This window comes from Glycine soja, chromosome 13 (genome assembly GCF_004193775.1).
Source record: "Glycine soja cultivar W05 chromosome 13, ASM419377v2, whole genome shotgun sequence".
Classification (NCBI taxonomy): domain Eukaryota; kingdom Viridiplantae; phylum Streptophyta; class Magnoliopsida; order Fabales; family Fabaceae; genus Glycine; species Glycine soja.
Window position 1 is genome coordinate 23936102 of NC_041014.1, and position 13962 is coordinate 23950063.

At 29.1% G+C, this 13962-nt stretch overlaps 1 long non-coding RNA gene across 2 annotated transcripts; it reads right to left on the reverse strand.

Annotated features, from left to right (window-relative positions):
- Positions 1-7568: 7568 nt before the first annotated feature.
- Positions 7569-12266, reverse strand: LOC114380898. 2 transcript variants are annotated; one of them, XR_003659882.1, is made up of 4 exons: positions 12040-12266; positions 11719-11891; positions 10897-10968; positions 7569-8219 (listed from the first exon to the last, which is right to left on the reverse strand). It is a non-coding gene; the product is annotated as an uncharacterized LOC114380898 (long non-coding RNA). The 2 variants fall into 2 exon arrangements; XR_003659881.1 differs by lacking the exon at positions 7569-8219 and having other exon boundaries at positions 10749-10968; positions 12040-12259.
- Positions 12267-13962: the final 1696 nt, after the last annotated feature.

Sequence of the window (13962 nt, forward strand, 5' to 3'; positions counted from 1 at the left end):
CAAGAGTTTACATAAATAAAATATAATTTGTCTCGCTTGTTTAAATCACATTTTATAAAATCAAAGAATACTTAAATTAAACTATACAACAATAATAAATGTTTTATTTAAATTAAATTATTAAATTGAATTGAAGGAGTCTAACTTAATTAATTCAACAAGATGCTTAAAAAGTTATCATATTGAAATACTAAAAGAATCTAATTTTACAGGAATGGTATTCATATTCAGGTGAGATTTTAATGAATGTTTAATGTTTGTTAAGTATGACTAATTGAAAACGAGAATTAATATTCTCATTATCACTTTTTGAAAAGTAGTAGAAATAGACAAAAGTATTTTTCACATTTTTTTCCACCTCAGACCCTTTCCTTTCCCGTGTCTCTCCCTTTTCCTTCCCCTTCAAAGCTCCATCTTCCCCTTCCTATCCTTTCCAATTCCCCATTCAACTCCTTTGAGCCTCTTCTTCAATTTTTCCTCTCATTCTCTTCATCCATACCCCAAAAGGTAAGCATCCATGTAATTTTTTTTGTTTTTTTATACACAATGAAAATACAATTTTATTGTGTATGCTGCTTTAAGAATCACAACAAAATCGTACTTTCGCTGTGATTTTTTGTTTGTTTTGAAAAACACCACAAAGGAAATATGATTTTGTTGTGTTTCTTAACCCATAACACAACAAAATCGTATTTTTGTTGTGGTGTTTTAAAAAAAAACCCACAACGGAAGTACAATTTCATTGTGTGTTGGGTTTAGTGATACAACGAAAATGTATTTTCATTGTGGTTTATATTTTTTTAAAAAAAATATACAACAAAAGTACGATTACATTGTGTTATTTTTCCAATAACACAACGGTATCGTATTTCCATTGTAATATTTTAAAAAATCACAACGGAAATACAATTATGTTGTGTAATTGGACAAATAACACAATAGAATTGTACTTCTGTTGTGTTATTTTTTTATGCTTTTAATTTATTGTTTAATTAATATTGTATGCTTCTAATTTTAATATTTATGCTTTTTTTAGATGGCTCATACGGAGCATATTGCCTATGTCTCAGATGTTGAGGCATAGAGGCGACTTGTGACTTTGCTTGCACATCATGATGTAGAGTTGGCTCGACGAGAGCAGTAGAGGCAGAGGCATAGCCACAACCACAACTAGAGATATTGCATGCTGATCGTATCATCGACCCATCATTTGGAGGAGGCCTTATGGATTTGACTTTGCTTCGATCCTATAAGGACCACGTAGTTGGGCATGTATCAATCAATCAACCTAGAGACGAGTTGAAGCTAGTCAATCATGGTGGCAATGTTATTGGCTACCCTACCCAAAGACTTTGCTTCAAATGATGTCAACATCTACGCAGAGACTACTGAACATGAGAGATGTACCTGAAGGCACATATAGTCATCAAGTCATACAACAAATTATGTTGATGGCATGGGAAGGTCTTGCAGTTGGATGTAGCTTAGTTGAGGAGAAACCGCTATTGAGGAAGAAAACCAACAAAGTTGGCAGAGGAGGTGGCCGCAAGGGCGCTTGAGGACATTTGTCATTTTGTTTTATTATGTATTCGACTTATGATGCTTTTTGAACAAACTTATTTTTATATTGTATCAACTTATTTTTAGCAATTTATGTTTGCCTATTTTTATGTTTAAACGACACACACCTAGTAATGTAATAAAGAACGAAATTTCAATTAAATTTAGAAAACAAACAACAACAAAAACAACAACCACAACTAACATAAATTTTATCAATTAAAAAATGACTAAATAGAGTTATGATCTTCATTAAAACTTGTTGTCATTGATCGACACATCAAAGCAATGATCTCTCTGGGAAGTCTTGGTTTTCTTAGTTTACGCAGTAGGACAAGGATTTCTTTTGGAGACCGACTAACCATTACATACAACTTGTTTGGGCCTTTATAACCAAATTATGAAAAGATGAAAAACATCTTCCCCACTTCATTGTCGTCTTTAAGCTCCATACAATCGTATTCAACACAGTCATCCCCTACATAAACATGTTTACAGTAAAAAACCTCAAAAAAACTTCTTCCACCTCTGATGACATCTGTAATTGTTTTCTTCAAAGCAACAAATGACATTTTCTCACTATTTTTTTTATGAATTTAAGACCATCAGGACATTCAAACAATAGCCCTCAAAAGTTGATACCACATCACCATGATAATACACAACATGAACTACTCCTTCCATCTTCAATCCAATATGGTGAAAGACCCAACACAATGCATTGATCTTTCTCAGACCACTCATATTTATTATCATCTTGTATTGTTCTCTCGTGAATCAATTACCAATAACAACCAAGATTGCACCGATAAAATAGACAGTTTAGATTGCACCGAGCTTTACAAGGACACTAGTGGCTTGTTAGACCGTCATAAATATGATTGTTAAATCACAATATAAAACACAAAAGTTTACTTTAAAAAATCTATTTTTTATAAAGAAAAAACACAATGAAATCATGATTCTGTTGTATCATCAAATAACACAATGAAATCATGATTTCGTTTTGCAATTGGGGGATGAAATCAAATAAAATAATAGAAACACAATTTTGTTGTGTTACCCCCACTCTATAACGAAATTTTGTTTTCGTTGTGCAAATGGGGGGTGAAAAAAATTAATGGAAACATAGTTCCATTGTACCAAAAACATACTTTTGTTGTGAATTTTTTCACCCCCAAATTGCACAACAAAAATAAAATTCCGTTGTGCAAATTTTTGAAGGCAATTTTTAAGATATGACTAAAGTGCACCCACGCATGTAGTGCCATTACAAAACTTGTAGTGCTATTAGGGAAACTAGTGATGTCAATAGCAATTCCCTTGAAAATTTGTAGTATACAACCCTATGGAGCACTGGAACGTGAATTTGGAAATTTGGGCTACTTAGGGCATGAAGGTTATGTACACCATCTAGCCTTTTTTCTTCCTACACCCCCTAAAAGACTCAAACATACAAAATTACCCCTCCACCTAACCACCTAACACCACGCACTGTCGCACCCCACCTCCACCCAACACCACTGATCTAGACAAATATCACCACCCAACAACATTGTTGACAACTTTATGCGAGGAAGAAGGCACAAATGAAGGAAAAAATGACAAATAGGTGTAAAACACGTCTCCATTATGGAACCATGAATCCACAATACACTTTTTTTATACTTTCAAAATTGGTTTTCCAAAGCTATGTTAACATGCTTCTAAAACAACCTTTTCAGGAACTATGCTAACATACTTCCAAAATAGACATTTTGGAATTATGACATAATTCCAAAAAAGTTTCTCTAGAACTATAAAAAAAAAGTGTATTGCAGATCCATAATTCTAGAATGGAGGTGCATATTACACCTTTTCGTCGTCTTTTTTGTGGCTTGTGCTTTCTTTCCTGCACTAGAGTTGTAGACAGTGGTGGCATTTGTGTAATGGTGGTGTTAAGTGGTTGGATAGAGTAGTTTTGTCTATTTGGATCTTTTTTAAAGTGCAAGAAGCAAAAAAGGCATGCAAAAAGTAATTCCCCTAATTATATTATGTTTAGGAAATTACTATTTTCACACATTTTTTTCTAATTGCACCTCCCAAGTGCTTTGAAAAAATCATTCAAAAAATATCTTTTTTATGAAAACATGATTTTGCTGATAAAATACACAACATAATCACATTTTTGTTGTGTAAGAGGAAGTACAAAACAAAATACAACAAAAATGTGATTCTATTGACAACACAATCATATTTTTGTTGGGTTTTTTTGTACCCCTCTTACTCAACGAAAACACAATTTTGTTGATGAAATACATAATACAAAAACATGATTCCGTTGTGTATTTTGTATAACGGAAATTTGTTTTTGTTTGTGACATTTTTACAAATTTTTTTAATTAACTTTAGATAAGAGATACTTTAAAAAAACAATCAAATTAATGGTGATATAATTTATTTTTTAAAACTAAAATTAAATTAATTAAGATATAATTTAACTTTTTCAATAGTAATCACTATCATATAAATTATCTATTTTAATTAAATTGAATTAATTAGATATAATATAAGTTATCATTTATAAAAGTAATCAAAATAATTATTATATGAATTACCTTTATTAATAATAATCTAATTAATTATGATATTAAATTGTATCATAATTAATTCAATTACAATTAAAAAGGGTAACTTGTGTCACCATTAGTTAAAATTTAAATTAAAAAGATAATTTATATCACAAATAGTTCTATTACATTAAAGTAATGTTTGTTGTCATTAAGATAATTTATATTATAATTAATTCGAGAATAGTTGAAAAGATAACTTATATTATAAATTTCAAAAAAGTAACAAATATTTACAATTAGTTACAATTTTTTGTACAACTTTAACAAAACAAAAACATGTAAGAGGTTACGAAAAAATTATACAACAGAAGCATATTTCTTTTGTGTGTTTTTGCTACCAACATATTTCTATTTTATACTTTATACGATAGAAACTTGTTTTTGTTATAAAAAAAAAAAAAAAGCATGTGAGGGTGTAAGTAGCAAAATTGGAGGTGAGAATTGAAATTCCCCAAAGTTATGTTAAAACCCACTTCCCAACTTGATTAATTGTAACACCTAACCTCCAATTAGAACTAAAACCAACATCAACACATTTTTGGGCTGATGTAGGTTTCAGCTACAAGAAAATTTAAATAAACTTTTAGAGAAGGTGAAAGCTCAAACTTGTACAAAGTGGTCAAGTAAGAATTTAAAAAACTAAAAAAGAAATAATAATAATAATAATAAATAAAAAGAGAGAAAGACATATATATTTCATTCGTTACATGTGATTCCATGTAAAGAAAATTTTCCTTTTAAAAGTCTTGCATAATTTCTTCTTTTTTTTTTCTCAAATCAAAAGTGTAATTAATTGGTTGTTGAGTTATTAAACCACAACCCTCTTGAATTTGACAAGTCTTACATTCTCACTTTTATTACTTGTAAGATTGGTACACTTATCATGTTGATAACAAGTTTTTGGTGTCATTATATAATCGGATATCTTGTCATACACTTTCACAACCCTTAAACCTAATATGGACTCATTATATTTCTTCATTTTTGAAATTTGTATATATCATTTTTATGTTGAATCAAGTCTCAATAATGTCCAACTAGAACAAACTTGGCTCAATGCCTTGGCACCCTTTGAATTGAGGCTAACCTCAGGTCCAACTAAGACACAATAATGCAATTTCTAGGATCATTTCTTTGCGTCTTAGTCAGCTAACGTAAAACCCCAAGAATGTGTCATCTTATTTCTAAATATGCAACCTCACCTTGGGAATACAATAAAGGCCCATAAATCCCATCCAATTGATGACATAATAAGGATTTGAAATACTTTCCAATCAATTATTTCACTCAGCGGTCGCAGTCATCCAATGATGTTTAGATTCCCATCCTAGAACCTAACTTACATTTAGAATATTGTTCAATCTGAGTAAATATCCACCTCAAATTTGGTATTGGTCCAACCCACGCCTATAAAATAGCGACATTGTTCTCCTTCTAAGATATGCATAGTGAATCTTTAATTGTGTTATCCCAACTTCCGTCTTTTACTAATTTGAGCGTAAGAATCAATCTGTGTATCATCACCTCATTATTAGATGACCTTAGCCCCCAACAAGTTTCACAACTTTGCAAATCACTTGAAGATTCATTAGAGTTTTGTACAAACTATGGATGGACCTCCAACTTAAAGCACAATGTGCAATTTACAATTTGAGTTCATAAATCTACACTTTCATTTTACTTAAACTTTTAATGAAAATCATGTAATAATCTCAAACTTGCGCTATAATCCATTGGGTCCTTCATATAAAACACTTTAAACATAATTACACACACCAATAAAAATATTTAAGTCAATTGATTTTATTAATTTTTCTTAAAATATTACTAACCTACCAATTTTGCGCTTTTAAAAAAAAATTGTACAGACAACACACGTTCATTCATCATAATAGGGAAGTTACCTTGCAATTCAACCATAGTCATCGAGTCATTCGAATGTACGTTGCTTGTGCTTTCTTGACAGGATTTGATATCATCATCACTGATTAATGTCATCAAAGTCATAGACTATTGCTAGTGTTGGCTTGGAGGTGCCACCTAGGCTTTCCAAATAGTTTTTTTTTTAATTTTCTATCACTAATATATTTTTTTACCTTCTTAATTTACTTTTAAAAATTGTTTTATAATCTAATTTTTTTAAAATTAAAAAGAACAATTTAACACTGCATTATTTACTTTATTTTCATTTTTGTTTTGATTTTCTTTACTGGAATGACGTGTGTGTGTTTTATAACAATGTAATTTACATAGGTTTGAGTACTTACATATACGTTACACTATTTTTATTCTACTTATATTTTTTATTTCAAAAGAAAGTTTTATTTTTATTAATTTATTTATAATTTTAAATTAACATTAATTAGAAATTTTTCAATTGTGTGTGTATAAACTATAGTTTTAATTATAATTCTCTCTCAATTAAGATTACATGTAAAAGAATAAATGAAAGAAGTATTATTTAAAAAGAGATATAAATTATATAATAAAAAATTAAAAAATAAAGGATTTTATTCTATAACACTAATGGCTTCTTCCTTAAAGAAACAAAAGATCTAATGTATAACACTAATGATTTTAATCCTTTATAACACTGATCACTACTACATAATTAGCATTTAACATTGATTTTTGGATATTAACTGATGTTGAAATACCCATCATTAAAAGTAGGTCATTTTTAACATCGCTTATAAAAATTAATGTTGAAATCCATTATACAACATTCATTTTTCTTAAAACCGATGTGGTATAGCAAATTTCCACATCAGTTTTGATAGAATCAATGTTGTTTTTGTAATATATATATATATATATATATATATATATATAACTCTTGAATTCTAAATTCAAAATCAATCTACAAATACATAATTTCTAGAGTTGAGCATGTAAAAATCCATTTTCAATCCAAGTAAGAACACTTGCCTTATTGTGATATGACACAAGGTTGGTAATGAATGATACAAGGCTATAAAGAAACTAATTATGTAGGGAGAACAAATAAACAATAGATTTATAGATATCTATAATCCAAGAAAGTTTACTCAAAAATCAAAGCTAAATGCCCAGGAATGATGTTAAGTGTCAGATATTGAAAGACAAGCAAAAAAATGACACAATATTAACACAAATACCTTGTTTGAAAGTTGTAGTATGCACATTTCTAAGGCAGACTAAAGTTCAACATTCAACTTATATGCATCATTTCTATTGTTGGATGCTACAGCTAAATTTTGTAGGCATTTCCTTAAATGTTTAATGAGGTTAGATATTGCACCAATTATTGCAACTAAAGCCTATTACTTCACATTTTGTGCAAGCTACGTGGTGGTGTTAATAGCTAAGTGAAAAAACTAAAAATTGTCACTATCTTTATTTTATTTAAAAAAAAAATAAACAACTAAAAAAATTATCATCTCTTCCAACCTTTTCCAAATTTGAAAAGGTAAAAAATGTAACACCACGTAGATCGACCAACATCAATATATAATCTCGCTCGAACTACCAAAAATTCTCATACTCTTCATCGGAAATCAAAAATATTTCATACAACTATGCTATTGGAAACAGAAACAAGAGAGATCGAAGCAAGAGTAGTCTTCAACGAAAGAGAAAAATATGATCTTAACTCGCCAATTAATCCAAATCTAAATGAGAAAGTCCCAATGTGGCTTTTTGTGAGATTTGTAAGTAAGACCTCCACTATCGCGCACGGTTGAACTAGGCAAGTAGATGATTTTTTATCCAACATCTACAGTCGGGCCAAGCGAAGACAAGTTGTGCATAGAGTGGTTGAATAGTGTGTTTCAATGGAAAATGATTCTAACTGGCCAGCCAGTCAAATCTCATCCACAATTAAGCATTGTCGATCTTCTTCTTTGTCTTCGTCAATGTGCTACTGTCAGCAGCGATGATGAGATGATTGTTGTCGTTAGGTGAGGTGACAATTCTAGTCACGTAGAGAGGTTACGACGAAGACAAAAGCACAGGACGAGGCATCAATCTATTTAGGTCGACGACAAGAAGTGGAAGGAGAAGGGACCCCTATTCATTGTGATTGAGAATAATTGGTGAATGGGATTATTATTGTTAGTAAATGACTAAATTGAATAATTGTAGTAATAATAATAATAATAGCATGAGAGTGAAGTTTGTTGTTGTTTGTGACTTCAAATCTATTTTCTCTTCATTTACTAAGTGATTTTTTAATTTTTTAAATAAAAAAGATAGTGACACTTTTTAGTCGTTATTATGTTAACTATTTTGAAATTTGAAACACTAACACACAATGAAATTTCTCATGAAAAATGAAAAAAAGAACTAAAATGGTACATTTCAAAAACATGTAGAACTACAATGAAACTTTTAAAATATAATCTACCAAAACGAAACAATTACAAAACATAATGAATCAAAAGAAATATTAAATCATTTAAAAATTAACAAAACACTAAAGTTTTTAATAGAAAATTGAAAAATGATCAAAATAATATATTTTAAAAATATAAATGATCAAAATGAAATTTTTAAAAAACTTAATATACCAAATAGGGGTGGGAATAGGTCAGGCCAGGCCAGGCTTTAAAAGGTCTGAGCCTAGCCTACGATGAATTTTTGAGGCCTGAGACTGGCCTATAGCCTATCAAAGACTTTTATTTTGGTTCGACTTGACCTTTTTAAAAGGCTAGCCTGGCTTAATAGCCTTTTTAAAAGTCTTCTTCACATTAAGTTTTTAATATTCCTTCATGAAAAAGGAGAAGAGCTAGTAGGCTTTCACCACGAAGAAAGAATATATGCATGGAAAAGAGAAGGTAAAAAGAAGATGAAATAAAAAATGTTAAAGGAACAAGAAGATGCAAGAAAAAATGGTAAGGTTTTGAAGTTTTACCTGTATCAAAGCTTGAAGTGAGAATGATATGATTTTTGTTTACTTTGGAATAGGAACATAATAGGAAAATTAAAAGGAAAAAGAAACGTTAACAGGGATAGGAAAGCCAACAAAAATAATGAGGAATATAAATGAGCACATGACTCACATCTAAATTGTAATTAAAGTCTTACTTGATTATAAGAATGAAAGTTATGGAGTAGTAATATGTAATTAAAGTATGCTAGTTTCAAAAAAAATATTAGTTGTACCCAAAAAATAATATAAGTATATATTGGTACCCAAAAAATAATATAAGTATATATACATATATATAGGCCGACCTATCAGGCTTATAAGGTTTTTTAATAAGTCTAAGCCTGATTTATTTAATTTAATAGACTTTTAAAAAAGTCTGAGCCTAACTTTTTAATTACATAGGCCAGTCCAGACTAAACTTTTTGTAGGCCAGGTCGTAGACCCTGTAGGCCGACCTGGCCTATTCTCACCCCTAATACCAAAGTAAAATAATTGGAAAACATAATAGACCAAACATGACATTAAGCATTCTATTAATGATTATTTGTTTCTGCTTTTTAAAATAAAAAATATTTTTTATTAAAGATATGTTTAAAAATTATAATATATAATTTTATAAATAAAAAGAAAATTAAGAAAAAAAAATAAGTAAAAACAACAATTTTTAAAAAATTATATATTCTTATTACTTTTTTACCGTTTAAAAAAATTGTCTTGAATAGTTGAATGTGTAAAATTGAAGGCATACAAGCACTGAAAACTTACAAAGTTACTAGTAAGATAATTTAATTAAGGAATAACCTTTTGGATAATGTGAATGGACCTTACAATTGTTTCTGATTAATTGAATTTGGACGTGACAGGACGGTAATAATCTAGAAGTATGGTAGAGATAATGAGTTCTGAGCAATAATTAATCAGACCTAACCTAGATAATAGGAATTTGAGTGGGAGATTATTATTGTAGCAGATTAAGTGTCATATTAAACATGAAAAAGTTAAAATGACACTTAAGTAACACGTAAGACAACTTGAGCTAATCTTTTACCTCACAAAATAATTTACTTTTTGAGCTTGACTGGGTGAAGTAACAGATCTAGCAACTACTATTAGTATGAACCCAGCAACTCAACAAAAAGCAAGAGAAACAACTCAGTAGAAACTAGAAACTTATGAATTCAAATTTTTAAACATTTATAATGAAGAAAAAATAGTATTTTCTAAACAAGCTAAAACCATGTTAAAATAATAAGGCGAGACTCAGTTTAAAAGACCAAGTTAATAAAACCAAGTCTAAGCAAAATATATGTTTTTTATAAGCACTAAATTAATTTAAATTTATTTTTTAAATTTAATTAAATAAAAAGTTAACCTTTTAAATTATGAAACAAAATATACAATAAGATTTACATGTTATTGATATTTAAGATGTCCATATAGTTTTAGGCTAAACGAAATTTCTAGTGTATATGATCCCTATCCTCACATATTAAAAAGGTTATTTTACGTTTATATATATAAGAAAACTTTTTGGATCGGTATAAAAGGAACTCAGCCACGAAAAGAAATAAAACTTGGTTAAACCATGCAAGAATAATATATACGCTGTAGGAAATATTCTTTCAAATGAAGTACTCTATATCATTTTGAGAATTTTAGAAAACAACTCCATAAAAAATAACGTGGAATTTCTCATGATAACGAAAGACATATCACTTTAGACGATACAAATTCATATAATTAAACTCTTTATAAGTTCGTAATACAATTAACTTAAAATTAAGCATGCACTTAATAGAATCAAAACCGTCAAACCTGAATCAATCCTGGTATGGTGGTATCTATCACTCTCAGTGCCATTCCCACGCCACGGGATGCTTTAATTTCCTGGTATTACCCACATTTTCTAGAATTAATTTCTTCTGAGCCACATAGATAGCTAATTAAAAATGCGTTCACTTTTTTTTTCACTGTTCAAAAAAACAATGCGTTCACTTTGAATTCTTCATTGTTCGAACTCTCTCGTGCGGCAATGGAACAAAGAAGTAAAATATTAAGGCCTTTATATGTCTCATGCATGTGGGGGCATGCAATATCACCATAAATAAATACATATATACAATGATAAAATTAAGCAACTTCCATTTGTCATTTCTCAAGAAAAATACCGTCTCGTTTTTATTAAGAAAACCTTATTTATGGAAAAATGAGAAGAGAACATTTTATTGTTACCCTCCATGCACTAATGTACATTAATTCTCATTAATTAGTTGACGATTTTGTGTCTTAAATGATTATTAATTACCACATGATTGGCATCGTGTGTATTGCCTGACTTTTTTTTCATCAATAAGAGTTACCTATTTCAGTTTAATTTATTTCAAAACAATAATATTTTTTTTCTAAACTTTCTTAGGTATCATAAAAGAAAAAAAATCTTATATTCTTGCACACTTTCTTTTTCTTTTATGTTTTTCTTTCTATCTTGGTCTTCATTTCCTATCATCTATTACGACTATCACTTCTTTCCTCTCTTTTTTTATTTTTTCATACTCCCCAAAATCTTTTTCCAAAAAGAAAACGATTATTTTCCTCCGGCACACAAAAATAATCCCAAACATTTACGCTTAAGCTTACCTTTAATTTTTCGAAGTATGTTTATAGAAGGCTTTTGAATCGAGAGTTGCACTGACATAATCACTGGCTCTCACTCCCGAAATGAAGTCCACTATATTAGGGTCCACAAGGAAATGCACAGAACATCTTCCTTTGATCCAATTCATGAGTAGGGGAGTGGCTAATGAGAGAAACTACAAGGAAAAAAAGCATCGAGTCACAGAAGTTAAAAATCAAAGTGTAGGTAGCATATATATAAAAAATAACATAACTTCCAAAGTGTGAATTTTGGACCCAAAAACCAGCAAAGTAAAAGAAGGGTCTCATCATATATATACATACCCTCATCAACCATGCATTAGAATCTTGTGAGAATTAAGTAGGATTATTCATTTCGGGAATCAGATCCAGTGATTATACCACCAGCTGAAGTATATGTGTATCAGTATGATATATAGAGGCCAAGAAAATTAAAATTCAGTGGTGTTGAATTAATCAAGATTCTAGCCAAGGTGAGAAGAAAATAGAAGAATATGGTATATATTTATATGTAGAAGAAGAGTATAGGGTGGTGACTTTGATAGTAAGATATCAACCATAAGAGTTTGAATTAGGAGAAAAGTATGTATCAAACAGTGAGTTGGGAAGTCGTACGTGTGGTTTGAGTCTAAGATGTAATAGATGCATTGGTGAGTTGAGAATAAAATATCAAGTGTTTGAGCATTATAAGATTCATATAGTTGTTTCCACTTTCTAGATTGCTTTGCCTCAAAGGTGTCTTTCCTATATATATTTTTAATGGATAAAACAAAATGATCATGCAAATAATGCTGGTTGCAGCGTCACGTCCCCACCTTATCATGGTACAATACGAAACCTTTGTGAATAATTATGAGAGAACCAAATCTCGATCGATCTATGCATGGTTCTCGACATGATGAGACTTGGGCAGTTTGGTTACTATAGTTGGAACCTAGCTAGAACTCTTGTTATTAATAATGATATATGTTACTTAATTACAAGACATTTATGATTGATTGATTCTTGTATATTATCACCATAAGTAGTTGTGATTGATTGTGAACTGTCTGAGGTTTTAATTTACATATATACAAATGAATCGATGTTTATAATTTTATATCTATATTCTTTTTCAATTCCGTATGGTGTTTGGTACACGGAAATTTTTTAATTTCTCAAAAAATTTAAATTGAGAATGTTTATTTCTCACGTTTTGTTTGATTTAAAAAATAATAATATTATCAAGAAACAATGTTTTCCAAAAAAGAATTGATAAATTTTTCACAAAAACATTCCAATGGAAGAGGTTGGATCTAAGTTTTTCGAGTTAAAAAAATAATTATAATAAAAATAACACGTTGCATATTATTAAAAAAATAAGTAAAGATAAATAATAGTTCAATTTAACCGTAAAGATAAAGAATTCAAGATACATAATATTAAAAAAATAAGTAAAAATAAAATAAGTATTCTCATGTATTTTAAAAAAATAATAGTTAATATTTCCATACATACATACTATTATGTAAGTATATACATAACATCAATGGTTAAATTTTTTATAAACTGGTATTACTTACTTGACTCTCTAAAGTGAGTTTTCACTTAAAAATATGCATTACTTTTTAATGACATGACAAATTAACATTGCTTTATGAATAAACATTTTAATTATATTGTCAATCCATTTTAATTAAATTATAATAAGAACTAGTGTTTAAACATTTATAAACTAAACAATTGTTTATGAAACTGCCATATTATTATATGAACCCTAAATAAAAAAACATTAAAACTTCATTATTTACACAACTACAACACATGCTTAAACCTATACTAGTACAAATTATGTTGTTGGTTCAAATCTTGTTGTTTCTGGAAGATCAGAATATTACATATATAAACTAGTTTGGTATCTGTACATTTGAATGGGTCATATTCATTTTTATGCATGACATAAAATCCATCATACATTTGTGTTATCTCGACAATTAATGAGATCTACAATTAAAAAGGAAGCAACTTAATCCTATTTTCATTAGATAAATTCCTAAATTGTAGAACTTTCAAAAACAATAATATGGGCTAGTTTTGTAATATTACTTATTGTTAAAAAAAAATAGAAAATGAATGCTATGTCGTGTAATCGATAAAGTTTAATACTATATTATTTTTTTACCGGTGAGAATCAAAGATATTATCATAAAATTTATACTAACCCACACTCTCCTCAACCAACTGAAT